This window comes from Phalacrocorax aristotelis, chromosome 2 (genome assembly GCF_949628215.1).
Source record: "Phalacrocorax aristotelis chromosome 2, bGulAri2.1, whole genome shotgun sequence".
Classification (NCBI taxonomy): Eukaryota; Metazoa; Chordata; class Aves; order Suliformes; family Phalacrocoracidae; genus Phalacrocorax; species Phalacrocorax aristotelis.
The window spans coordinates 40,136,699-40,150,674 of NC_134277.1; the positions used below are offsets into that span (position 1 = coordinate 40,136,699).

At 37.4% G+C, this 13,976-nt stretch overlaps 1 protein-coding gene across 5 annotated transcripts in view; it reads right to left on the minus strand.

The window, feature by feature from the left end:
* Positions 1-13,976, minus strand: part of TBC1D5 (TBC1 domain family member 5) — a 321,595-nt gene that overhangs the window by 299,840 nt on the left and 7,779 nt on the right. The window contains exon 2 of one of the 5 annotated variants that reach the window (XM_075083193.1): positions 2,889-2,972. The exons of the other annotated variants lie outside the window; for them this stretch is intronic. The gene's annotated coding sequence lies outside the window, so the exon portion shown is untranslated. The remainder of the gene's footprint in view (positions 1-2,888; positions 2,973-13,976) is intronic. 5 annotated transcript variants of the gene reach the window in all.

Sequence of the window (13,976 nt, forward strand, 5' to 3'; positions counted from 1 at the left end):
TGAAAAAGCACAATTACTATGCTATTTAAACAACACATTGTCTATTAATGAGAAAGTGTGAAAATTAATGCTTAAATAAACAGACTGGGCAAAAAATTAAATTACAGTTATTTCATACTCACATTTTGCTAAAGTTCTTTTCTCTTTTTCAAAAAAGAACCTTAGTCGTGCACTTCTTCATTCTAATAAGCCCTCAAATGTCATACACATGACATACAACCCTACATTTAAGATCCTTATTTCTCAAGTAATACGCTTGAGGCCAAAGCATTCCTTTGTTGCTGTCACAAAATATATTACTGAATCAGTTACCTTTTTTTTTTTTTAAACATGGCTGAAAACTTATTCTTTCCAACTGCATTTTTATTTCAGATGCCCTATTTGTTGAAGCACCAAATACAAAATTACGAAGTCAGTGGATCAGTTCCATACAGCCATATAAACCCCAGCAAAGGCATGGAAAGAAAATACCAAAAAAGGAGAACAGGGTGAGGACAAAAGCCACATTGCTTATTTTTATGACAAAATTATCTAAGCCCACACATAGGTCACCTAAATGTGATAAAAACCACATTCACAGAACCTTGAAACTGTCAGCTTGTGAAACAGAAACCTTATGCCACCTGCAGGATATTTATTTCTACCAATATCAGTAACATCTGCACTCCCTAAATCTCGCTCCATTTTATAATGGTGACTAAATTTCACTGGACTTACTAATATTAATAAGAAACAGATTAATAAGAATAGCTATAGGTTTTTTGCATAAAGCTGACTCGCTACTTGGCTGCTCCCTGTCTATAGCAAAATGGCACATGAACACTGTGTAAGCAGCCAAATGCCTCTTCTGACACGAAGGCTCCCGAGGCAGCCAATGTCATGGGGAGAACTCATGGCATCCAAATGGACAAAACATGGAAACTTCACTGAAAGAAAAAAAAAAAAAAGGCTGCACAACTCTTACAACAAGTGAATATTTCACACAGAATCATCAAGTTAGTGAATGTAAAGTACAGCAGAAAACTGCTGCAAATTTCAACCCTGTTAGTAGATAGATGAATTTAGGGAAGAGGATGTAAGCATCATCAATGTAGGACAAAATTGCTGGGTTTTATTTTAAAAATGCTTAAACTCAATGTTTTAACTTAAATATTTAAGAATGATTTTAGTCTGTACGTTTTACATCTCTTGCCACCTGAAGCTGGTGATCCAAATGTCTAGAATAGCACATTTGGAACGCTGAGTTATATTAAAATCATACTAACTATAGCAGTTCAATTTCAACAAATTTCTCTGGGTTTTTGCATATTGCTGAATAAATGACTCTGGAATTAGCTTACTTTTCTTGGAGGCATTATATGAGATTATTTCCTAGTCTCCTCCTCTTTGATTTAGTATACCTCTTAAGATAATTTATTAATGTTTTGGATATCTCATTCATCATCCATTATTACTGGTGTCACAAATTAGAGGAATGGAACAAAGCACTGGACTACACACTTTTTCCATATTCATCAATAAAATAGCCACCTCTGTTAGCAAGCACTGTACAAAAGAAGTTGGTTTATCCACTACAGTGAGACTGGGAGCACTTTTTAAACTGAAATCCCAAACAGATCATTAGATTTGTAGTAAAATATGTTACTAGCGAAGTAAAAATCAGGGCTTCACATTTAAATATAAAAGGATAGAAACACCTGGTCTGCAAAAGACAAAAGTACATGTCAGAAATTGCTATGTCCTGTAAGTTACTCAGATAAATTAGAAGGCTGATGAATACCAGTCTTGTATGAAAAACAATGTTGAAAATGCCATGATTTTGCCAGCATACTATATAACAGTAAAAAGGGAAGGAAAGATTCAACTAACAAACTTAAATGGCAGCATTTAAGTCTGTGATTTTATTTCTCAGAAGGTAACTGGTGGTAAATAGGAAAAAGAAAGTCCCATGCCATGACTTTTTTGGTTGTTTTTTAATTAAGACAACCTAAACAAAAAGGACTTGAGAAAAACACAATTGTGAAGATTTCAAAAGATTTTCAAGATAATGAACATTAATGGGAACCTGCTGGTACAGTGCTGTGGTTTGGGTTTGGGATAAGAATAATGTTGACAACACAGTGACGTTTTAATTGTTGCTGAGCAGTCAAGGACTTTTCAGCTTCTCATACTGGCTGGCCAACGAGAAAGGTGGAGGTGCACAAGAAACTGGGAAGGGGCACAGCCAGGACAGCTGACCCCAACTGACCAAAGGGATATTCCATACCATATGATGTCATGCTTAGCATATAGACTGGGGGGAGTTGGCCGGGATGCAGCCACTGCTCAGGGACAGACTGGGCATCAGTCGTTTGGTGGTGAGCAACTGTTTTTCATTTGCATCACTTGTCTTTCTTGGGTCTTATTTCTCTTTTTGTTACTTTCTTTTTCATTACAATTATTATTATTAAATTTTATTTCAATTATTAAACTGTTTTTATCTCAACCCACAAGTGTTCTCACTTCTACTCTTCTGATTCTCTCCCCCATCCCACTGTGGGTGAGCGAGAGGCTGTGTGGTGCTTAATTGCTGTCTGGGACTAAACCATGACTGAATCCTACCGGTAAAAAGCTACACAGCAGTATACTCTGCTATACAAAGTACCTAAAGGAAGACAGAATTAATGTTATTATTAGAACATTAACTACTGACTTAATAAGATTATGCCTGCATTAAATTACATGTTTGAATTAGGTCTGAATATCCAAAAAATCACTTTTTGTTATTTTAGACAAAGATTCGTTTGATATATTTTGTACACATTCACTGTTTACATTCCTTTAACTAAAAGTAAATCTCTCATTAAGGCAAATTAATATTTTACATGCTATAACAGTACTGCACTCACCTCTTTTCTAACTGTTACATGAAAAAGTTTTGAGTCAGGTTTAGTAATTCATTAATGGAATCAGATACAGAAGAATTTAGGTTCCTATAACAGAAGAAGAAAATGACTCCGCGTTAGATTTAAATTGGGTAAATGCTTCAGATTAGCAACTATGTATCTAATTCCTACATGGGGAAGAAATAGTTGCTACTTTTCACTTCTTTAGGCATTACAGATTAGGCATTGAGGGCTCCAATGGGGGCTGAAAACAACAAAATAACCTTTTCCAACTAAGCAAAAACTCTTTTCATTGTGCCACCTCTAAATCAGGACCCTCATTATTTTCCATATAAAGCCTTCACTATCTATGATGATTATCCTATCTATATGATGTGACTCTATTGATTGATGATTCACAAAACACACTTGTACCAATGCTTTCTAAAGCTAATTCAACTAAACACATATATGTGGATGCATTTTTCCCTTTATTATGTTTAGAATTATTAATGAAACTTTTTTTATCAGCTACATATGCCACTTTCCTATAGTGCAATTACCAGTGAAATGGAAAGTGAAATATGCAAGCTGCAGCTTCTGTTAGTCTCCAGTTTCATTGGTGTTTGGCGATGATCATGATACCTGTTATTCAATCTATAGAGGCAGCTTGCAAACAAAAAGAACCTTGTTGTTACATGACTAAAAACAGGTAGTACTGTCCTTGTACTAGGTGCAACATGACTAAAAACAGGTAGTACTGTCCTTGTACTAGGTGCATGTGGTTTGAGAATTGGCCCAAAGCAGAGAATCCATTCTCTGCTCTGCCTGAGAGCAGCCATTTGCACTCTCATTCCTACCTCTGCTTCTACTTTGTATAAAAATGTGTATTGTTAGGGAAACACTTGAGATTTAATCTTTTCTCTGTTGATTACGATATTCACCCATCATGTAGGTCCCCTGAACTCCATTAGTACCCTCAGTTAATTTCTAATTTCTACAACAGGAAACTTTTAGACAGGAGACTGTAAGCATGTCATACCCAAAATATCCAGCAGCAGTCTAGGGTGTAACAGGTACAAGATAATTCTCTGATGCGAAAAGGACTTTACTGAACCTGCTCTCCCATGACCACGGGAGTGCTCCAGCAACTTAGTAGTCAAAAAACAAGTGTTGGCAAAGGCACCACCCTTCCGTCCTGCAGGAGTTTTGCTGACTTAGTGTTCCCAAACCATCTGATATTTTTTTCCTTCCTGGTCTTTTTGGTCACTGGGTGGAAAACTTATGTCTGCATGGAATTGTTCACAGAACCTCAAATCAAGGAACATGCACTGCTGATTTGCCTAAGACCAACTCCGATATATTAATCTTCGGATGCATGGGAGAAGGTTTATCTTTTCCTCATCCTAAAGAGGCTCCTTTCTTACCTAAAACTTTACAACAAAACTCTAGTAAGGCGTATCCAGAATTACCCAATCTCGATTCTTTTCCAGGTAAATAAGCAGGTAACCTGTCCTCTACTCTGAATACGTAATTCACTTGTTAATGAAAGATTTCAATGTTAATTAACAACTGTGTGGAAGTACTGAAAAATCATGGAAATAATGCTTTAGCTTACCCCATATGGAATTTGGAATACAAGATGCAAATTTCCTCAAATAATTATGTCATCATAACTTTCCTTTAACTCTTGTTACCTAATTATCATAACTTTCAAGCCTGCTGAAAACGTCATTAATGAACAATAAATTGCACAGTGAACAGACACCAGCCACTGAGAAGTAAACTAAGATAACATTTTTTGGTTAGAACACAGAATTTTAAAAAAAAATGGAATCTTGAATTCAGTAATTCTCTTTTTTTTTTTTTTAACTTATTTGTATTACAGGTTCTGCAAGACACAACATCCTGTCTTCTTTTTAACATCAGAGATCCAGAAGGCTTCGGATGTTTATATACCTGTTAGGATCAGTACCTGTAGATGTTGATTCTTATGGTGGTTTTAAGAGGTACCGCTGTTACGTTCTCTCATCACAGACGTTACATGAAATTTAAACCTTTGCTTCTCAGCAACATCCCACCCTCTAAACCCGGCTAAGTATCTATTCTCAGACAGACACATACTTTTAAGCCCTATGTATTAATGTAGTTGATTGGAAGCAGAAGCACATGTGGACCTGCAATTACCTAACGTATTTATCAGTAGGGGAACAAAGGCCAAGCAGGACATCTGAAATACAGTGACTACAAAGTAGTGGTTAAATGCAGGAGGAGAACCAAGGAGACAATATTCTGAAGCAAGCAGACAGGTAGCCGTGGAGGCCAGAAGCTGATAGCATCAGGACCGAAGATAAACCCCTCCATATGGGGCTGTGATACTCATTTCCCCGACACAATTATTAGCACTATTAAAGAAGTTTACTACAGCTACATGATTTAACAACTGTTAAACGAACACTGTTAAATTCAGAATCCACTAGAAACATACTACAAATTGTCTCAGAGAAATAGGGCTTGTTTACTCCTCATTACAGTGTCAGTGAGTCAAAGAGTTGATCTTAAACAACAAAAGCCAGACAGAAGAAAATGCCGCCAGCTCTGTCAGACTCCTGGAAGAGAAAGTCAAAGCTCAAATGATTGCGTTGATCTTTGACTGAAACTGTAAAACAAGCCAGTTTCTTCAAAGTCAAACATAACACCACAGCCAACAATAAGGAATCATTTCATTTTTTCCACACAGTGAATTTTTTGATGTCATAAGCTCTGGATATTTTTAAACACACTAAAAAGGTGTTAGCAAGGCAAATATACATGACCTGGGCCCATAACAACCATGGGAGGTTTTCCTGACTAATCTTATTTTTCCTGCTGTCACCCTAAATTCCAGTACCAAGACTCCTTACTAATAGGTCCTTTAAGGTTTTAACCAGCTTTTAGCCAATGTTTTTTTTCTTACACTACTTAAATCTGAACAATTGTTCAGATCTGCTCACTGACTAACCTTCAAAGTATCTGTATTTTATTAGGCATATGGAAATTGGATTGCTACCCACAAGACTGCAACATAAGACACTTCACTGACACAGATCAGACTCTCAAATTCATCCTGTTTAAAGAGTAACAGCCTTAAGATACATTATTTCATGATCTTAATTCAAATAAAGGTGATTAAAAATACCATATTTTCTACTCAGAAGTTATCCATAGTTATCCTTCCAGAACTCCTGATTCTCAGCCTCACCTGTATTGTCCTACATAATTCTGCCCATCCATACTCCACAAACAATTCTATCTAAAAAATAGCCTACATTCACTAAATCCCTTTCAATGTATCTTCCAGTGTAATTGTACAATGTATAAGATTTCTGCTGCCAGTCATTGAAAATCAGATTCGTCAATGTCTACTTTTTTAGATATGACTTTATTTGAAATAATATTCTAACCCATGCTAAGTAAACTGATGTTAACATACTGCAGACACCACAACCACTACAGAAGAGTAACAGCAGAAATAAACAGTTGATGTCTAGAAACAGAGCCAGAAACAATAGACAGACAATAGTTTAACTTAACTGATTGGCGCACACCCTCTTCTTCCCACCTCTCACTTCGAGCAAATCTATCTTGATTATATCTATATTGGTCAGTTCAAGTTTGTTTAGCTGCAGGTCGCTCCATCACTGAAGCCAACAGTGAAGTCACTCAGGACTTAAAAGAACCTGTTCTTCCTGGAACAAATCTTAAGCATCCAGAAGTCCAGGACTTCAATGTTTGAATTCATGATCTAAGTACTTACTCAGCAGGTATCCAGAAAGTAATGCACTCTTTCACTTAGCCATACCAGCACTTTACTATCCATTTTACATAAGAATTCATAACAATAACAAGTGTATTGTTTGACACGCAGCAAAAACGTTGGGGCAACCAATAGATATTTCCTCTGACCCATCAGATCAATTAATTTCCATAACAGAGACATATGTCTTCAGAACAACAAAGCAAGACAACAGGTATCCTCTCAAATGCTAGAAAAGCCAGAGAATATATGCTGTGAGGAAGTGAACTAGTTTGAAAAATACACTGCATTTAAGTAATTCCTATAACACTGTTAAAGGTATTTTCATTAATGTACAACATCATACACAATACTTATTTCATGAAGTCACATGCTTGTCAGAAAGAGATGGCATAGGCTACCTATCCATTAGAAACATCCATTTCATTTTAACCTTAAATTTATACACACAATGCAAGTAATACTTACGAAAAAAAATAAAATAGCTTAATCAATGAAATCAGTTAAAGCCCCAAATCTAAATATTTAGCAAAGTCAGCCATAAACAGCAGTAATAATGCCTATGTAAGTTTTATACCCTGTACTTCCCAATTTTCCCTACTTTTACTAATGCAAAATACATCAACTTAGAAAATGTATCCTAAAGTTCTTTAACATTTTTTGTTATGAGGGATTACCATCAGGATAATGAGAGGTGTGCCATGAATACAAATTTCACATGCTCTTAAATGTATGAAGAAATTTGCTGTATCTGTCTTCTAGTCACATGACAAGATAACATGAAGATTACATCATTCAAGGATTACCAAGATAGTTGTATGTTTAATTATTAGTCTAGGTCACCATTCAAAGCCCTAGTTATTCATTCACGCTCCTTTATTCCACCTGCTGGACTAGAGATTCCTTGAACAAAAATTCTCAGTTCACTGACTGTATACCTGATCGAGTGAGTGAGCTATAGAACTATAAGATACAAAGTGAAAGTTCTTAATAAATGCAAGTCTACTTCACTTCTGTGTGTTTCAAAACTTTGCTGTGCTCCCACGGTCCAAGTCTAAGAATGAACCATTTCGCTAGCTGTAACACAAGACCAGCTGCCGTGACATCGTCTTTATCCACAAATCAGTCACTGAGGGTAGCAACACTTAACAAGTAGAGTTCCATTTAGTAAATTCAGTCCACCTGTAGGAAATTTCTGATGGACTAAGGTAGCACTAACAGTGTGGCAGAAGAAAGCCCACATGGTGAGTTATCACAGAACAGTTTTTCCCAGCTTTTTTCCCATGCATGCACATTTCAATGCTGTTCTAGGAATGGCAGCTGTTTTCTGGCCCGAATGCTCCAAACACCTTAGGATCAAGATTCATTGAAAGCAAAGAGGTAATTTGCTTATAATACTATGCATATATATAAGGTTTATGTATCCAATTTAGAATTCTAAAATGCTTATATGTATACACAGCACCTTTTACACTGACTAAATACTGAAAATCTCCCAGTATCTACCACGGCTTTATGAAAGAGATGTAAATTGAAAAAAAAAAACAAAAAAAAAACAACCAAACAAACAAACAAAAACCCCACCAAACCCAAACCAAAACCCCAACTCTTCTTTTAATTCATTAAAGAGTTAAGAGAACAGGTGGCACATGGAAACACATTTCATGAACTGTCATAACCAAGACAGACTGGGTGACACACGCATATACATCAGGATCCACCACAGCTGAATGGTCAAAGAGGCATTATACCATGTACAAGTACTTCAATAAATCAATGAGAAGTGTTTTTCTTAGTAATACATTATCAGTTGACCTTATACAAGCCTTACTGAACATTAAAAAGTGTGAGGATCAGATGTATAAAGAGAAAAATCAAAGCAAAAAGAGAATTCAGCTTTGGACAGAACATGACCAGAGGACACCCAGCCAAACAAAATGAAGGTGATTGTTCTAAGCCTTGTAGAGGGCATTACCTAAGACTTCCATTGCACCCAGTCAACAGACTGGTACTAAATTCAGATGTGGCCATTCACATCCAGTACAGTGTTGGGTTTTATTTTATTTTTTGGGGTGACAGACATTTCATTTTACAGTCTCCATCAAATGCCACTTGATGGGATCTGACAATGTGTACAAGAAGGCAGACACTGAGCAGCCCCTCATGGTTACCAGCCACTCCTCACTGTACTTCTGCAGAAGGGCACCTCAAATGAAGGTTTAACTGCGCAGAGGAAAACACAAGTCCAGCTTGAATCTCACCTCATCACTGTCATTCCCTCTAGGCCTAGAGCAGATTGATATCTGCCATTCTATCATCAAGGTGCAGCTGGGTCACTAACAAGGGGCTACCATTCCAGACTTGATGTCAGATCTCTCCTATTAGAGAGGTCACAAAGAAATTCTCCTTGAGAGACCAGGTCAGCTGCAGACTCAGGGAGTTTGGGGTTTTATTTGGGGTTTTTTTCTTTCATCATAGTATTAATAAAGTAACTAGTCTTTCAAGAACTGTTATAACTTATACATGCCCATGGATGCAGGAATGCCCAGCAAGGTCCAGTGCAGTGAGATGACCTACGACCAACTGCCACAGGCAACAGAGCTTACAGCAGGGTGTTGAACTTTGAGCTCTCGCTCACAGTTTTAATGTTTGAAAACATTAAAGAGGCTGGGTGGCAGAGCTAGAGCTTGGAGGGGATGGTATTAAAGCAAATGTCCAGTGTGGAAGAGAGAGCTTCTCCCTCTTTCACCTATGCAAGATGACAGATGTCAGTTAAATGTGTTTTTTTGTTTGTTTGCATGCACATGCAATTAGAAAGTCTGCTTGAATTTCAGTTTCATTTCACTCTATCATTCCTTACCTGTGTCTCAAAGTCAATATATCATAATAGTGGCACAGACTTTGTTTGAAAGGAACCGAGAGTAAAACATATCTTCAGCCTCAAAAAGTCAAATGTCAAATGGAAGTAAAAATACTGTGAAACATTCTGTAAAGATAGTGAAAGTACAGAAATATATCTCAAGTTACAGGGAAGAGGTTAGCATAGCAGAAGGAACTACATGGAAAGCCATAGTATACAGTGGATGCTATAAACAGACATAGCAATGAATCATGACAAACCCATTACTAGCTACTACAACAGAATTCTGGAACTGACACTTATTTCAGTTCTTTCAAAACTAAGCAAGATGAACAAGAATAAAATTGGCATGGCCATAACATTTCACCAAGCAAAATTCTTAACTGTAGACAGGAATTAGTCTCAAGTGAAATGGCAGTTAATCTATTGCTGTCAGTTCAGGATACTTTTCAATGATGAAATCATTGCAAATTGTAACTCAAGACTTTGAAAGATAAATTCTCTCATGTTAAAAAAAATGAAACTGCTACCCAACCTTCACTTACTCTGAAGTTGAGCTGAATAATAACTTCAGAATTTGTCTGGTCAGGGTGAGTAAGAAACATTAGCTGAAATACAACACTGGCAATCTAGAGACTTGCTGCAACCTTTCTTCTTTCTTTTTTCTTTTTTGTTTTTTTTGAGAAAGCACAGATAGTATACCAAGCACATCAGAAAGCGTCAGCTTAGGGTAATGTACTACTACAGGTATATTTCTTTCTAGAGCAAACTGAATATTTGGGAAAAATGAGAAATCCTCAACCACTTTTTCTCTCTCAGTATCAAATACATCTTTGTCACCATTTTTACCACTCAGGTTCAAAAAGAGGAGGTGATCTTCATCTTGTTATTTCTAATAAGACCTATACCTGTAAATGTCAGCCTGACTCTATATCTAAAATTCTCATCTTCCCTACTTACTCATGCGATCCAACTCACCTCCAAATCAATCCATGCAGTGTGCAACCTCTAAAATGCTCATCTCACAGGCTGCTGAAGTCTTCAATAACTGCAAAGGCAGTCTTTAATAATCAAGGCTTTCATCAGCAATTTGACATTATTCTTTTTGTTTGCATCTTTATCATTGCATACCATTTTACAATAATGACCTTAGTAAAAACCCTTGTAAAAGTCTATGTTGACAATTACTCCCACAAATGCAGTTAGCCAATACAATCTCCCTCAGCATCTAAAATTGTATCTTTATTGGTAGTGTATTTGTTCATCCTTGCCCACACTTTTCTAGTGAGCAGTTACCTGGTGCTTAGCTGCCTACTGTGGTTAACCCACAACACTACCTTACAATTATTTCTATTGCAGCTGGACCTAATCACAGCTTGAACACACAGAAGTGGGGGGGGAGGGGCAAAAAAAAACCCACTGATACACTGAAAAAAAAAACCAAAACAAAAAAAAAAATGAATAATGGTCAGCAAGGGTTCAAGACACACATTCTGGTTTTTGGGGTTTGATTTTATTCCAGTTTTCCAGAAGGTGGAATCTAAGAAACATGCTAGGTTCTTTCATGCTCAGGAAAGTCCAGGGCTGCAAGCACTGGGACAGAGTGAGACTGCAGAGAGACAGGTAAGAGGCATCTAAAATAAATGTTCAGTGTTAAAAAAAAAAAAAAATGTTCTTCAATGCCTGCAATTCATATTGAAAGTTTTCCTCTTAAACCCAGCACTGGTTTAAGCCCTAGTCACCCACTATCTGGCCACTCTTCTTTCTCAAGCTCATATGGCTTGGGCTGAATTGATCCAATACTTGTGGAAGGGGATGGTGTGAGCCTGAAGCTTCTGAACATACCAGAAAATGGAAGATTACCCTGAGTGTCACTGAAAGCCACCTTCAAACAATGGCAAAAGACAGACTGTCTGTATTAGGAGTTGTCTAACATGCTCATGGACTAAATGATAAATAACAGCAGCTCTAGAAAATGAAGCACTCCGGTCAACCTACAAAAATTATAGCATGAGTCTATCAACATACTTTTATCCCAATCTGGGTAAGCTGTTAGGAAGAGTAAAATGATGTTCACTCAGCCCACATTTGCCTTATTCTCCAATAAAATTACTCAGAGTGGATATTATAACCATGACTGATCATACACTATTACTGTAAATTAATGTAAAAATCTAGTCTCACCCAACAACAGCAACAGCACACTGTAATTCCTGGCATATGTCAGTTTTGAATACTGACTTATAGGTGGAACTACATATTTTTCTTCTAATATACAAGAACTTTTATAGTTTACCTAAAATCCCTAAAGACCAGAACAAAAAATTTATAACATACTAAGAACAAATTAGGTCTTTCTCCAGCCACTGAGGCTGTAGAGTGCACATGACTCTATTAAAGTAACACAGTGTCTCTACTGGATTTTCAACAGCTGATCGTGCCGCTTCCTCATTCTGTATGTGTACCTCAATCCATCCCAGTCAGTGCACAATGTCAAAGTGTAGCTATGTCCAGTGACAGCAGCTGGTACTGTCTTTTGCTCCTCCGCACTCAGTTTCGTAAGCACTGAATCTTGTGATAAATGGATTCTGCAGCATCCTGGCTTGTATCAGGAACAGCGTGGCCAGCAGGAGCAGGGAAGTGATCATGCCCCTGTACTTAGTGCTGGTGAGGCCGTACCTTTAACACTATGTTCAGTTTTGGGCCCCTCACTGCAAGAAAGACATCAAGGTGCCGGAGCGTGTCCAGAGAAGGGCAACGAAGCTGGTGAAGGGTCTAGAGAACGAGTCTCATGAGGAGCAGCTGAGGGAACTGGAGAAGAGGAGGCTGAGGGGAGACCTTGTCGCTCTCTACAACTATCTGAAAGGAGGTTGTAGTGTTGTGGGTGTTGGTCTCTTTTCTGAAATTACTAGTGATAGAACGGGAGGAAATGGCTTCAACCTGCACCAGGGGAGGTTTAGATTGGATACTAGGAAAAATTTCTTTACTGGAAGAGTGGTTGGGCATTGGAACAGGCTGCCCAGAGAGGTGGTTGAGTCACCAGCCCTGGAGGTATTTAAAAGATGTGTAGATGTGGCACTTCAGGGCATGGTTTAGGAGACATGGAGGTGTTGGGTTGACAGTTGGACTTGATGATCTTAGAGGTCTTTTCCAACCTTCATGATTCTATGATTCTATGATTTGTGGTTAATAGCAGCATGACTGCACCAAGAATATGTCTGACATCATCATCAGATATGGTTATTAAAAATCAATAGTAACTTGTATCTGTCCAATATGTTTTTTCATTTTTTTCCTCTGGTACAGAATTCCTCTCGCTTCACCCTAAGAACGTACTTAAGGTTCAAGACAAAAGTCATAAGAGACAGAAGACTGGGCAACTTTTTCATCTCTACAAACTGAAGTTTGACAATTTTTCTTGAAGATGTGTCAAATCAACAAACAACTTCACTGATCAAAGGTGGCAAACAAAAGCAATCAACAAACTGCTCAGGTCCATATACAGATCTGAAAAATTTGTAGTATAGAAGGTGCCTCAAGTAGCTGGAAATGGAGAAGGTACATCCTGCCCTATAAGTATTTCATTCCATCTAAACCTTAAACTCTTTCCAATTGCCTGACTTGCATCTGAGCCTCAGCTGTCACCCTGCACCTGAATCAATCAATCTTCAAATAGAGACTCATGGACAGTAAAATAAATGAGAGTTGGGACCACTGCACAAATCCAAAAACCAAAGTAGCTTTCTACTAGGTGAAACCCACCCTGACTGCAGAAGGGAACCTTGTGAAAAAGGGACACTAAAGTTCCAAGTGTAAAATACTTATACCATGTTACAGTATTTTTCAGAAATGCTATATAGGAACGAATTTTTAATTTGAAAGGAGAACCGCCCAAAATGAAATTGTTTAAAGCAATACACAAAATACCAACATAAAATTTCAAAGGGCATTTCACACTGACATTAAATACTTCCCCAGAAAATTGTGAAGTAAATTCACAAATAAAAAGGTGAAGTTTACCTTCGTTCGTAAAACAGTCTCATTTCCTTTAACTGGCTGCCTTCTTTGAAAATAAATTTAGCAAGTCAGAACCATAACGTACACAGTCCATCAATCTAAAATGCTACCTTTTTTTTTTAGTTTTCAAGACACTGACTTTTGACTGAATGTTTTAAATGGTTTTTTTGTGCGCAATGAACATATACCACTGACGTGTTCACAAGAAACCTTTCCACCGATTGGGGCATAAGTTTCCTCTGATTACAGGAAGTCAGAAATTTCCTGCTTGTGGCACTTTCCTCTCCTTGCACTCATCCACTGTTCTCTCATCTAGCCACAAAAATTAAATTTACAGGAGTCCAGGTTTCTGCAGACTTCAAAAGAAAAGAATCTTTTCAGTATTGTCAACTACATATTTTCATGAAGCAGTAAAACTGTCAGGGCACAACCAGTATAA